Source organism: Nerophis ophidion, linkage group LG10 (genome assembly GCF_033978795.1).
Source record: "Nerophis ophidion isolate RoL-2023_Sa linkage group LG10, RoL_Noph_v1.0, whole genome shotgun sequence".
Lineage (NCBI taxonomy): Eukaryota > Metazoa > Chordata > Actinopteri > Syngnathiformes > Syngnathidae > Nerophis > Nerophis ophidion.
The window spans coordinates 5,669,718-5,684,013 of NC_084620.1; the positions used below are offsets into that span (position 1 = coordinate 5,669,718).

Genomic DNA, 14,296 nt, shown 5'->3' on the forward strand with positions numbered 1-14,296 from the left:
CTCCTACATCATACATTGCTCACAAAAGTTAATTATGTCTTTTTCTTTATATACTTTTCAAAGCTACAGTAGTCGTTTTTTACAGTAAGGCACTACCGTACAATGGGAATATTTAATTTTTACGCTGAAATTCTGGTAACTTAGTTGCCTTTTTTTTTTTGTTTTACAGTGCTTAACTGATTCTGTGGCCTCCTACCGGCAAGTCCGACCAGTAGGAAGCCACGGGGAAGACCCAGGACACGTTAGGAAGACTATGTCTCCCGGCTGGCCTGGGAACGGCTCGGGATCCCCCGGTAGGAGCTGGACGAAGTGGCTGGGGGGAGGGAAGTCTGGGCTTCTCTGCTTAGGTTGCTGCCCCCGCGACCCGACCTCAGATAAGTGAAAGAAGATGGATGATTAATGAAATGGATAAATGAACATTTGACATCACTTTAATAAAGACCTAGTGTTTCTCACCTTCTTTATCAAAGTGGTGGCATTGTGGATTATTGTGCAGTCGTACCATTCTTTGTTTGGGCATTCCATTAGTTTGTTCCGCGCAAATCTTGGCCGTGTTATAAACGGGGCAGTGTAGGGAAAATTTTGGCCGCAAAAACTAGAGCGTGCGAAAACCGAGGCTTGACTGTACATGTAATATTACACTATATTGTATAATATCTCACTATAATGTGTAATGTTGCACTATATTGTGTAATACAGTGGTTTTCAAATGGGGGTACTTGAAGGTATGCCAAGGGGTACGTGAGATTTTTTTTTTTAAATATTCTAAAAATAGCAACAATTCAAAAATATTTTATACATCTATTAATTGAATAATACTTCAACAAAATATGAATGTAAGTTCATAAACTGTGAAAAAAAATACAACAATGCAATATTCAGTGTTGACAACTAGATTTTTTGTGGACATGTTCCATAAATATTGATGTTAAAGATTAATTTTTTTGTGAAAAAATGTTTAGAATGAAGTTTATGAATCCAAATGGATCTCTATTACAATCCCCAAAGAGGGCACTTTAAGTTGATGATTACTTCTATGTGTAGAAATCTTTATTTATAATTGAATCACTTGTTTATTTCTCAAAAAGTATTTAGTTGTTTTTATGTCTTTCTTTCCAAATAGTTCAAGAAAGACCACTACAAATGAGCAATATTTTTGCACTGTTATACAATTTCATAAATCAGAAACTGATGACATAGTGCTGTATTTTACTTCTTTATCTCTTTTTTTTTTCAACCAAAAATGCTTTGCTCTGATTAGGGGGTACTTCAATTAAAAAAATGTTCACAGGGGGTACATCACTGAAAAAAGGTTGAGAACCACTGGTGTAATATATCACTATATTGCATAATATATTACTAGATTGTATAATATCTTAGTACTTTGTGTAACATCTCACTATATTGTGTAATATCTCACTGTATTGATGAACAAGAACGTTAGAATCCTCAACCAAGTCAGGCGTTGTTGCCTTTTTTAGCCTGGGGATTTGTTTTTTTTAAATAGAGGACTTTTTTTTTTAAACCCTGCAGATGGTTTTAATGTTAAAAGTGTGTCTTTGCCCCGACCTGTAAACAAACCTGCAGGTCACGTTGCCCTGCAAACATTACATCCGGGCTCAGAACAGGTTGATCCAAACCAGGTCAAGAGGAAATTGGCAGTCGCCATTTCCGGGAAACTGCAAGAATGGTCTAAAAATTATTTTTGTATCGACCTCGACCAGCCTCCTCAAAGTCAGACTAAGAACGAAACTCCGTTGCTCCTAAAGTTTGACTCATGCTCAGAAATCTATATGGGCCATAATGGTAATGTGTGTGTGCTGATTATTGATGTTACCAGCCATCAAAGCACACAAAGAGCAGCCCGTATGTCAATTAAAAGACCTGGTCCATGTAGTTGTATTCTTTTTTTAATCTTTTTTTTTGTGTGTATGCTGCACGGCAATTTAAAGGCCTACTGAAATGAGATTTTCTTATTTAAACGGGGATAGCAGGTCCATTCTATGTGTCATACTTGATCATTTCGCGATATTGCCATATTTTTGCTGAAAGGACTTAGTAGAGAACATTGACGATAAAGTTTGCAACTTTTGGTCGCTAATAAAAAAGCCTTGCCTTTACCGGAAGTTGCAGACAATGTGTGCGTGACGTCACCGCTTGTTGGGCGACGATTTCCCCATTAATTTGAGCGAGGATGAAAGATTCGTGGATGGAGAAAGTTGGAGTGAAGCACTACAACAACAAAAAAAAGGTGACGACAGTGGGAGCGATTCAGATGTTATTAGACACATTTACCAGGATAATTCTGGAAAATCCCATATCTGCTTATTGTGTTAATAGTGTTTTAGTGAGATTATAAAGTCATACCTGAAAGTCGGAGGGCTGCAGTGACCGCCAGTGTCTCTGAGAGAAGTTAATGGAGGAGCCAAGGTCACAGCTGCCTTTTTGACAGCTGCTGCAGGAGGAAGGACACTAACTCCGCACAAGTCTACGGTAAGAGCCGACTTAACATCACAATTTTCTCATCCAAAAACTTGCTGGTTGACATGTGGTAGAGAAACATGTTCACTAGAGCTTCACAACAAATAAAGAAACACCGGCTGGGTTTCGGTTGCTATAGGCAGCTGCAATCCACCGCTTTCCACCAACAGCATTCGTATTTATAGTCTCCATTATTAATTGAACAAAATGCAAAAGATTAGGCAACACAGATGTCCAAAATATTGTGTAATTATGCGATGAAAAGAGACAACTTTTAGCCGTAAGTGGTGCTGGACTAAAATGTCCGCTCAACCAATTACATCACAAACACATCATCAACAAGAAACTTCGTGGGGAATTTAAAATTGTAATTTAGTAAACTAAACCGGCTGTATTGGCATGTGTTGCAATGTTAATATTTCATCATTGATATATAAACTATCAGACTGCATGGTCAGTAGTAGTGGGTTTCAGTAGGCCCCTACTTGCAGTCCAAAGGGGCAACAAGTGTGGAAGGGGGGGGTTGTAGAAACGTACAGGATGCACACAGGGCTTGTATTGTTGCAGCATCCACTCAGCAACAGATGGGCAAAACAATGCTCATCCTGGTGATTGGGGTCATTCAATTTTGCTATCAAAGAAGATATTTGCCCCCCCCCCGTGTGTCCTATAAATGCTCGTAAAAACATGGGGCATCGTAAAATAACTGTTGAGAGGCGATACCTCAGCGTTACGATAAGTCACATGTTGGCGCAGCAGTGCACTAATCTCATACAAAAATTACATGTAAAGAGAAAAAAAAACATGTCTGGTTGTAAAAGCAGAACTAACTGTATTTTTGTGTGTGGGCCCTTGTTGTGACGTCCCGCTGCTCTTCAATGGAACAGCTGTCTGTGTGTGTGTGTGCGTGTGCGTGCGTGTGAGCCTTCCTTCCCAAGATGGCGCAGGCTGCCTAGCAACTGCGCTCCCATTGGTCGACATTCCGGCCGCTCCTGACCAATGGCGAGCGAGCTGCGATGCGGAAGTGAATGGCAGCAAATGGCACAAGAATGGGGAAGGCGGGGAGAAGAGGCGGCTGCTTTCGTGTGTGTGGGAAAGTTTTGGCGACGAGGACGACGTGTAAAGCGTGAAAAAGGGTGAGGTTTGTAATAATAACAACCACTATAAGGACACCACACAGATGTTGGATGACTTTTTTACTGCTTAGTGTTGTATTCCCCCTTTTCAAACAATTGAAAAACACACACGTGTTCACTTTTTTTTAAAGGATTTTTTTTTTTTTAAACACTGCGTTTATATGCCTTGTTTTTGCGAATTTCATCTGAAAATACTGTTTTGAAATACAAAAATAATCATCAGCCATCAACAAAAGTAATCAACTTCGCATGCTGCCACGTTTCGTTTTAGAATCGGTCACCAATGTACGGTTCAGGGGCCATTTTTGTCTACAGCAATGGTTCCCAAACTTTTGCAGGCTGGCGCGCCCTTGGCTCCCCAGTGAATTCCTAGCGCCCCCCCCCCACAGACACCCATCCATCCATCCATTTTCTACCGCTTATTCCCTTTCGGGGTCGCGGGGGGCGCTGGCGCCTATCTCAGCTACAATCGGGCGGAAGGCGGGGTACACCCTGGACAAGTCGCCACCTCATCGCAGGGCCAACACAGATAGACAGACAACATTCACACTCACATTCACACACTAGGGCCAATTTAGTGTTGCCAATCAACCTATCCCCAGGTGCATGTCTTTGGAAGTGGGAGGAAGCCGGAGTACCCGGAGGGAACCCACGCATTCACGGGGAGAACATGCAAACTCCACACAGAAAGATCCCGAGCCTGGATTTGAACCCAGGACTGCAGGACCTTCGTATTGTGAGGCAGACGCACTAACCCCTCTGCCACCGTGAAGTCCTCCCCACAGACACATGTGGAAACAAACACCTCTTTCTTGATATTTGGTATGCTACAATTTGAAAAGAGAAAGGTTAAACACAAATGTGTATTTCACAAATAAAACCCAATTTAGTAAACCAATTTATTTTTTAGCAGTTTTAACTGTTTCAGCAACATAGAATGGTAAATAAACATTCCACCAGTAACCTTCATTGTCTCACACTTAATATTAATGGGATGGATGTGCTTGGTGCAGGGACATAAGCTTCTCAACATCAGGCTGGAACTCACTAAGAAGAAGTCGTAGATCCCCGCGGTCAGTAATTTTCAGTCGGTTTCTTTGCTTGGAAAGAAGCAAGGCGACTGCACTGAAGCCCCGTTCTACTAAATATGATGTTGGGAAGGCAATAAAGTACATCTTGACCTTGTTCCACAGCACTTGATAGCAGTCAGAGATTTTTTTTTGTAACCAAAAATCTTGATATGACTTTTTGAAAATTCTGAACATTACAAGCTTGAAATTACAAACCTGAGCTTTTGCTTTTGTAGTCTATGCTGTCGGATCTGACTGGGCCAGAGCGGCGTGTGGTAACCGGACCCTGATGCGTCGTCCACTGACTCGTCCTGCTGCACGTGTTGTGTACAAATCGTCAAACAAACGTTCGAACTTCTGACTTCGACTTCGGACTGCCGCCCCCCTACCGCCCCCTTCTTCCTCACCGCCCCCCCAGATCTTTCCACCGCCCACTTTGGGAACCACTGGTCTACAGCTTGTTTTTTATACTGTAAATTATTTATGAGATATAATACAAAGGTCCTGGGTTCGATCCTGCGCTCGGGATTTTTCTGTGTAGAGATGCCATCTCCGGGTTGGGGAGGAGACCCTGCCCCAAGTGGAGGAGTTCAAGTACCTAGGAGTCTTGTTCACGAGTGAAGGAAGAGTGGATCGTGAGATCGACAGGCGGATCGGTGCAGCATCTTCAGTAATGCAGACGTTGTACCGATCCGTTGTGGTGAAAAAGGAGCTGAGCCAGAAGGCAAAGCTCTCAATTTACCGGTCGATCTACGTTCCCATCCTCACCTATGGTCATGAGCTTTGGGTCATGACCGAAAGGATAAGATCACGGGTACAAGCGGCCGAAATGAGTTTCCTTCGCCGGGTGGCGGGGCTCTCCCTTAGAGATAGGGTGAGAAGCTCTGCCATCTGAGAGGAACTCAAAGTAAAGCCGCTGCTCCTCCACATCGAGAGGTGCCAGATGAGGTGGTTCGGGCATCTGGTCAGGATGCCACCCGAACGCCTCCCTAAGGAGGTGTTTAGGGCACGTCCAACCAGTAGTAGGCCACGGGGAAGACCCAGGACACGTTGGGAAGACTATGTCTCCCGGCTGGCCTGGGAACGCCTCGGGATCCCCCGGGAAGAGCTAGACGAAGTGGCTGCAGATAGGGAAGTCTGGGCTTCCCTGCTTAGGCTGCTGCCCCCGCGACCCGACCTCGGATAAGCGGAAGATGATGGATGGATGGATGGATGGATGGCAACACTAAATTAGCCCTAGTGTGTGAATGTGAGTGTGAATGTTGTCTATCTGTGTTGGCCCCGTGATGAGGTGGCGACTTGTCCAGGGTGTACAAAGCCTTCCGCCCGAATGCAGTTAGATAGGCTCCAGCACCGCCCACAACCCTGAAAGGGACAAGCGGTAGGAAATGGATGGATATTAAATATCACACTAATTTGCCCTATTACACAACACAAGGCTAACATGTGGAAGTTTTGATCAGATGGCTTAGCACAGGGGAGTCAAACTCATTTTAGATCGGGGGCCACATGGAGAAAAATCTACTCCCAAGTGGGCCGGACTGGTAAAATCACGGCACGATAACTTAAAAATAAATACAACTTAAGATTGTTTTCTTTGTTTAAAAATAGAACAAATACATTTAATTTTCCTAAAGGAACTCTCCTGAAGGAATCAATAAAGTACTATCTATCTATCCATCTATCTATTCTGAAAATGTACAAATAATAATAATGTTGTTTTTTTTTTACATTTGTTGCGGTTAGTAGTATTGATTGATGGATTGAAACTTTTATTATTAGATTGCACAGTACACTACATATTCCGTATAATTGACCACTAAATGGTAACACCCGAATAAGTTTTTCAACTTGTTAAGTCGGGGTCCACGTTAATCAAGTCATGGTTTTCTATCGTTAGTTGTCGCTATTTATACTTTCTGAATAAATTATGTGATAATGTTCATCAGTTAACTCATTGGAGTTCTTTTTCAATCTATCAAGATAAAAAAATGAGATCAAAACCAAATAAAATGATGTTATTTATTTAGTTTGCTCATTTTTCTTGACTGGGGCACTTACATCATGTGGTTTATTTTTTTTTTTAACATATGTAGCATTATCTACAAAGATACAAATAATTGCTATTGTGACATCTAGTGGAAACATTTAGAAAAGCAGTTTCTTTCATTCCCATATTTCGGCTTGATTTTATACTTAGCAAACTCATCCCGCGGGCCGGATAAAACCTGTTGGTGGGCCTGATCTGGTCCGCGGGCCGCACTTTTGACACCCCTGGCTTAGCATATATTGATTTTCATACTTGCAGCTGTAAGGTAGAAAAAGTTAACCCCCCCTTCCTCCTACACACACACACATCTTTCAACTATTCTGTAAAGCGTTTGGACATGTTTCAGGGTCATAGTTGGAAGACCCTGTTGTGAGTTGACAACAAAGAGGTGATGACTTTATATGTACCACATGGTTTTATTGTTGGCCGGGTCAAGACGTGCCACAGCAGAACCTGCGTTTCTAGGGCTTTGAGTGGGGCTTTTGTGGGATTTGAGTTTCATCTCTCCAGGATAATGGGTGGTTTGTTTTTACTGCGGGCAGTGACGCACATGCTTGCTGATTGTGAGGCTTGCAAAAAGTTTGCTCAGTGAACAAAATGTAGTTTGTTGTTCTTCATCTTGTCTTTTTATGATAATGTTGTTTGGCTGAGATTTGTCCTGCAATCTCCCCCACAGCATTCCTGGAAATTGCAATTACATCTTTTTTGTGAAAACAGGACGACCCCAACTGAGATAGTGACTATAGCAAAAAGGTACGTTAAAGTTTGTATTGCTGACACATGCACAAAAGTAATTTTAACAATTCAACATTGTCATTTCCCACTTAATTTTGCATAACTTCCAAAATAGTTTAACTCCCATGGTTACAAATACATTTCATTCATTTGTATTCCATTCACACTGTTTGAAGTAGCTGCAGCAGTGGTTTTGATTGAGCCAGCTAAATAAAGGTGATCTGAGCAGATGGTTCTGTGAGTCTTTGTGCTGCACCTCAGCACAACTCTCATTAGCCCCGCGATCTCTCCACTAAAAAACTGCTGAATTGTAAAATGTGCTCTCCTCTCACATTTCTTTCAGTTCAATTCAAGTTCTTTATTTATCCTTTGGGAAATGTGAGTGTGAAGCGGTGCAAAGAAGAAAGGCACAAAAACAAAGGTCAATCGCACACAAAATTATTAAGCACCACGATAGAGTATCATTAAATAATACATATAAACACCCCGTTTCCATATGAGTTGGGAAATTGTGTTAGATGTAAATATAAATGGAATACAATGATTTGCAAATCCTTATCAACCCATATTCAGTTGAATATGCTACAAAGACAACATATTTGATGTTCAAACTGGTAAACATTTTTTTTTGCAAATAGTCATTAGCTTTAGAATTTGATGCCAGCAACACGTAACAAAGAAGTTGGGAAAGGTGGCAATAAATACTGATAAAGTTGAGGAATGCCCATCAAAGACTTATACGGAACATCCCACAGGTGTGCAGGCTAATTGGGAACAGGTGGGTGCCATGATTTGGTATAAAAGCAGCTTCCATGAAATGCTAAGTAATTCACAAACAAGGATGGGGTGAGGGTCACCACTTTGTAAGCAAATTCTCGACAGTTTTAGAACAACATTTCTCAACGAGCTATTGCAAGGAATTTAGGGATTTTACCATCTAGGGTCCGTAAAATCATCAAAAATTTCAGAGAATCTGGAGAAATCACTGCACGTAAGCAATGATGTTACGGACTTTTGATCCCTCAGGCGGTACCACATGAAAAACCGACATCAGCGTTTAAAGGATATCACCACATGGGCTCAGAAACACTTCATAAAACCACTGTCAGTAACTACAGTTGGTCGCTACATCTGTAAGTGCAAGTTAAAACTCTACTATGCAAAGCCAAACCCATTTATCAACAATATCCTGAAACGCCGCCGGCTTGGCTGGGCCGAGCTCACCTTTGATGGACTGATGCAAAGTGGAAAGGTGTTCTGTGGTGTGAGGAGTCCACATTTCAAATTATATTTGGAAACAGAGGACGTGGTGTCCTCCAGAACAAAGAGGAAAATAACTATTCAGATTTTTATAAGCGCAATGTTCAAAAGCCAGCATCTGTGATGGCATGGGGGTGTATTAGTGCCCAAGGCATGGGTAACTTACACATCTGTGAAGGCACCATTAATGCTGAAAGGTAGATACAAGTTTTGGAGCAACATATGTTGTCATCCAAGCAACGTTGTCATGGACGCCCCTGCTTATTTCAGCAAGACAAGTGTTAAAATAGCGTGGCTTTGTAAAAAAAGAGTGCGGGTACTTTCCTGGCCCGCCTGCAGTCCAGACCTGTCTCCCATCGAAAATGTGTGGCGCATTATGAAGCGTAAAATATGAATGACTGAAGCTCTACATAAAACAAGAATGGGAAAGAATTCCACTTTCATAGCTTCAACAATTAGTTTCCTCAGTTCCCAAACGTTTACTGAGTGTTGTTAAAAGAAAAGGTGATGTAACACAATGGTGAACCTGCCCTTTCCCAACTAATTTGGCACGTGTTGCAGCCATGAAATTTTAAGTTTATTATTATTTGCAAAAAAAAAAAATAAAGTTTATTAGTTTGAACATCAAATTTCTTGTCTTTGTAGTGCATTCAACTGAATATGGGTTGAAAAGGATTTGCAAATCATTGTATTCCGTTTTTATTTACATCCAACACAATTTCCCAACTCATATGGAAACGGGATTTGTACACTAATTTAGGGTTGGGATCAGTATTGGCCGATTTTCCTGAAATATTAAGTGATCTTCATTGCCGATTAATGCCTTTTAGTGGTGAATACAAATGCCCAACCATTTTTAGCCCCCCCATTGACGAGCTAGAAGCTAATTGTCTATCTCTATACACAGTGTAGAAACACGCTAAGTCAGTGGTTCTCAAAACTTTTTCACCAAGTACCACCCTAGGAAAAACATGGCTCTCCAAGTACCACCATAATGACCAACATTAAGGTACTGTAGCGTAGTAAGCTTAAGTATTCATTAACAACAAGGCAACAAGTATAAACAAGTATGTTTAATATTTATGGCCACTGTAACATTACACACAGATTGAACAGTAACAGCCTCCTCCAGCTAAATTTTGTGCTGCTCCCAGTCAGCTTAAAGCCTTGCACCAATATAGAAGTGCTATATCGACAGGAGTGCACCAGAAAGACCAGATGCAACTACCGAAGAAGAAACAGATCGAATCGGGTTGTTTCCCGCTACTTGGTGCATAACAGTGACCGCCGTAACAAGTGGATTTCTGCCCTACAGAGCATTATCTGGAGGGATCACTGGACTTCTATAGAACACTCCGGGATGTGCCGTGAACATTTTGTCTCTGGTAAGTGAACACAGCTAGTATTGTTAGCTTTGTTTCCAACTTTTTCTGACTAATTATAATAGATCGATTGATTGAAGAATTTATTAGAAGTTTGCATAGGATAGAGTTTCACGATGGTACAGATTGACTGGTACAAGGTCAACTAAAAGCAGTTACTGTACCCAAAGAAAGAATTGCAAGCATGTCGTGTTTATTAAAAAATAGTTTCCTCCGTGTCAGAGTAAAGTTTGTTTTTTAGCGTTGCAGATATAGTAGGCAAGATCAGCCACTACTTTAAAAAGCGATTTCGCGAGGAGGAAAGTCAAGAGTCCAGGTGAAACCGAGCAGAGAAATTAACGTAACAGGCAGTTAAAATTTAATAATTGATGGTGGTGACGTGGACATTTTTGTCCACAGAGTGCTTGAAGGTTACTTCAAAATCATGTATGAGTCTCAAGAAAAAGTGGCCCCACCACACAAGCTATGAGCCCATCATTCTCTTATGCAAGTGCTTCGGCCATAGGCGTCAAACTCAAGGCCCGGGGGCCAGATCAGGCCCACCACATCATTTTATCTGACCCGCAAACACCTGGAAATGATCTGTGTCAAAGTACTTAATATTTTCTCATTAAATGTAATGGATTTTTTTCATTTTGGCAGAAAAAAACACATGTACTGCTTGACATTGCATGCCTTTTAAACTTTAATAGTATCCATTACTGCAACAAATATTACAGTATATTATCATACTTTCCAAACATTTTTTGTCTGAATAAAAATAAATACCGGTACTTAAATATCTGCTTGACTTATGATTTTACAGCAAACTACCCATCAATCAAATTAATAAAAATGACAATACGTTTTACGGTGTTCTTTACAACAGTGGTCCCCAAACTTTTTGTATCCGCGGACCGGTCAACGCTTAATAATTTGTCCCGCGGGCCGGGGGGGAGGGGGGGGGGGGGGGGGGGGGGGAGGGTGGGGGGGGGGGAGGGGGGGGGGGGGTTGGGTCCTTTTTTCTTTTTTCTTTTTTTTTTTTTTTTTTGTCATGAAAAAGGGACGTTTTTGTCATGAAAAAGTGAGGTTTTTGCGGTTGGTGCACTAATTGTAAGTGTATATTGTGTTTTTATGTTGATTTAATAAAAAAAATAATTTATTTTTATTTATTTTTTTAAATAAAAATTAATAAAAAAATCTTCTGCGGCCCGGTGGTTGGGGACCACTGCTTTACAACATATGAAAAAAAAAAACTTTATTTTTTTTTGCCTAAAAATTCTGGCGCATGGTCAGGATTGTACCACCTGTGCCTCAATTGGAGCCAGGAAATACACTTAATATGAAATGTCTATGTTAACACATTGACTCCTCTTTAGGGCTTGGTATCATGACCAACCTCCCAAATCACTTGGATGTCCCCTATCCAAGCTGCACTCGGGCGAAAGGCGGTTCAAATACCATTACTGAAACAAAATAACAGTTTTAGTCAGATGTTTACCGTAGCATGGGGTTTACTTCAGGTGCAGGCGTGAGTTTTTGGCAACAAAATCAATGATGGCCTTTATAACTATCTTCATTCAGAGAATTGTGTGTTAATAACGAGTAAGTCCCTTAGTTTCCTTAGTTTTGCATTGGACGGATTGTTGTTGGAAGCTTATGTTAGCCCAGTGTGTACTAGGAGCTGCGATATCGATATCATGCCTTGTCAATCGATAGGGCAAAATTTTCAGGATATCGATAAAATTGATTATTTTACCCATCTCCAGTTCTAAAGTACTTATCAACCAAGACCTTTGTTTATGGACATAAAAAATTGAGTTTGACTACATTTCTGATCTTTCCAAGTTGATAAAGTACTGTCTATCTATTTAGACGATTCTGTGAAAGGTTTTTTTTTGTATTTTTTTGGCTTTAATGTTGCACAATACTCTTGAAAGTCGACTATGTTAAAAAAAAAAAAACCCTTATGTAAAGTCTTCAAATGCTCTTGAAGGTAGACATGGTAGTTTGTAATGTAACAGCCATGTTTGGATCTTATCTGGCTAATTTTAGTTGTTATATGTGGTTGCCTAGTGACTCATTCACTAAGCTCACTCGGGGGATATTTGCATATGCACAAAATGAGATAGTGGTAAATAAAAAAAAAAGGTGTGCACTGACTCACGACAACGTCAACAACATTAGGGACACCTAATGTGTCTCATTTTCCATCAAAAGCTGCTTCTAATATTGTGGCGACCGTACAAAGCTACAATATGTGTTTGTACAGGAAGGAAAAAAAACATGTTTGTTCTGGTTGTGTTTTTCCGCTGAGCTTCATTATGATTGCCATTAAATGCGCCCTGAAACATAACCTTCTTGTTTCTTCAGTCTCAGTGAAGCTAATCAGAGCTAGGGTTGGGTGATATAATTTATTTCATGACATTTTTTTCTCACTTTATGATACACACTGCCCCATCAAAAAATGCAGTATAAGTAACTCCAAAAAAAACTCCATGGATAACCAAAGGGCTTGCGAACGCTTGCAAAAAGAAAAATTATTTATATAGGACTTTTTTTTAGGCAACAAACCATAGAAACAGAACAAAAGTACAAAACATATAAAAATAAATTAACCAGCATATTAAGAGCAAGCAGGAAAGAATACACCACCAAACTATTAATCCAAAAGAAAAATGATATAAAGGGAATTTGGAAGGTATTAAATACAATTATTTGGCATGGTTCAAATAGTCCTTGTTATCCGGAGTTTTTTGTTGAGAACGACCTAATCATAACTGACAAGAAAATTATTGCTGACGGCTTCAATATGTTTTTTGTTAATATTGGGCCTAAGCTGGCAAAAAAAATACCAATTGATGATGAATAGCCCATGGAATTTATTGAAAAAAATCCTTATTCGATGTTCCTTAGTCTGACTGTCGAAAAGGAAGTTTTGGAGGTCATTCAGAAAAGCAAGAACAAAACATCACGTGACATCTATGACCTCGACATGAGGACAGTCCGGAACGTAGCGGAAGAAATCATCAAACCATTCACACACATCTGCAATTTATCTTTTCGACTTGGACAATTTCCTTCACAAATGAAACTATCGAAAGTCATCCCCATCTTCAAATCTGGAGACAAACATCACTTCACTAATTACCGGCCCATCTCCCTTCTGCCACAGTTATCAAAAATATTGGAAAAATTCTTCGATAATAGACTTCGTGGCTTCATTGAAAAGCACAAATTATTATCTGATTGTCAATATGGGTTCCAACAAAATAGATCAACATCATTAGCTTTAATTAATTTATTAGAGAACATTACTAATGGTATCGAGAAGAATAAAGTTGTTATAGGAATTTTTATCGACCTGCAAAAGGCTTTTGATACCATTGACCACCAGATTTTGGTAAATAAACTGGAAAACTATGGCATAAGAGGATTGGCAGGGAAATGGCTGGAGAGCTACTTAAATGAGACAGCAGATTGTTCAGATGGACCAACATCAATCTACACTGATGAACATAACCTGTGGAGTTCCTCAGGGCTCGGGACTGGGACCCACACTATTTATAATTTATATTAATGAAATATGTAAAGTATCTACGCTGCTGAAATTCATCCTCTTTGCTGATGATACAACAATTACATGTGCAGGTGAGGACGTGAAGCAACTTCTGACTTCTGTAACTGAGGAGAGGATCAAGTTAAAAACTTGGTTTAATGCGAACAAATTGTCTTTGAATTTAAAGAAGACCAAAATAATGCTCTTTAGCAATCGCAAAAGTAATATACCGATCAGGATTGTTATTGATGATACACCAATAGAATATGTTCATCAAAATTCTTTCTTAGGAGTAGTAATAGATGAAAATATCTCATGGAAGCCTCATATAAGTTACCTGAGGAAAAAAGTTGCTAAATGTGTTGGAATGATGAGGAGATCATGTCATCTATTGAACACCAGTGCTCTGCTGTTATTATATCATTCATTTATCATGTCATATTTAACCTATTGTGTTGAAGTCTGGGAAAATTGTTATAAATCACATCTAGAACCTTTAGTCGCTCTGCAGAAAAAGGCCATCAGGATTGTTTCCAATGTTCACTACAGACATCATTCAAATCCACTATTTATGAACTTAAAGCAACTTAAACTGAACGATGTGATCAATTTTAGAACTGCTCAAATTATGTTTAGGGCATCCC

At 40.1% G+C, this 14,296-nt stretch overlaps 1 long non-coding RNA gene across 2 annotated transcripts in view; it reads left to right on the forward strand.

The window, feature by feature from the left end:
* The first annotated feature begins 3,394 nt into the window (after nt 1-3,394).
* LOC133560087 (uncharacterized) overlaps nt 3,395-14,296 on the forward strand; it is a 255,849-nt gene continuing 244,947 nt past the window's right edge. For both annotated transcript variants that reach the window (XR_009808383.1, XR_009808382.1), the window contains exons 1-3: nt 3,395-3,617; nt 7,414-7,490; nt 10,048-10,117. This is a non-coding gene — a long non-coding RNA (uncharacterized LOC133560087). The remainder of the gene's footprint in view (nt 3,618-7,413; nt 7,491-10,047; nt 10,118-14,296) is intronic.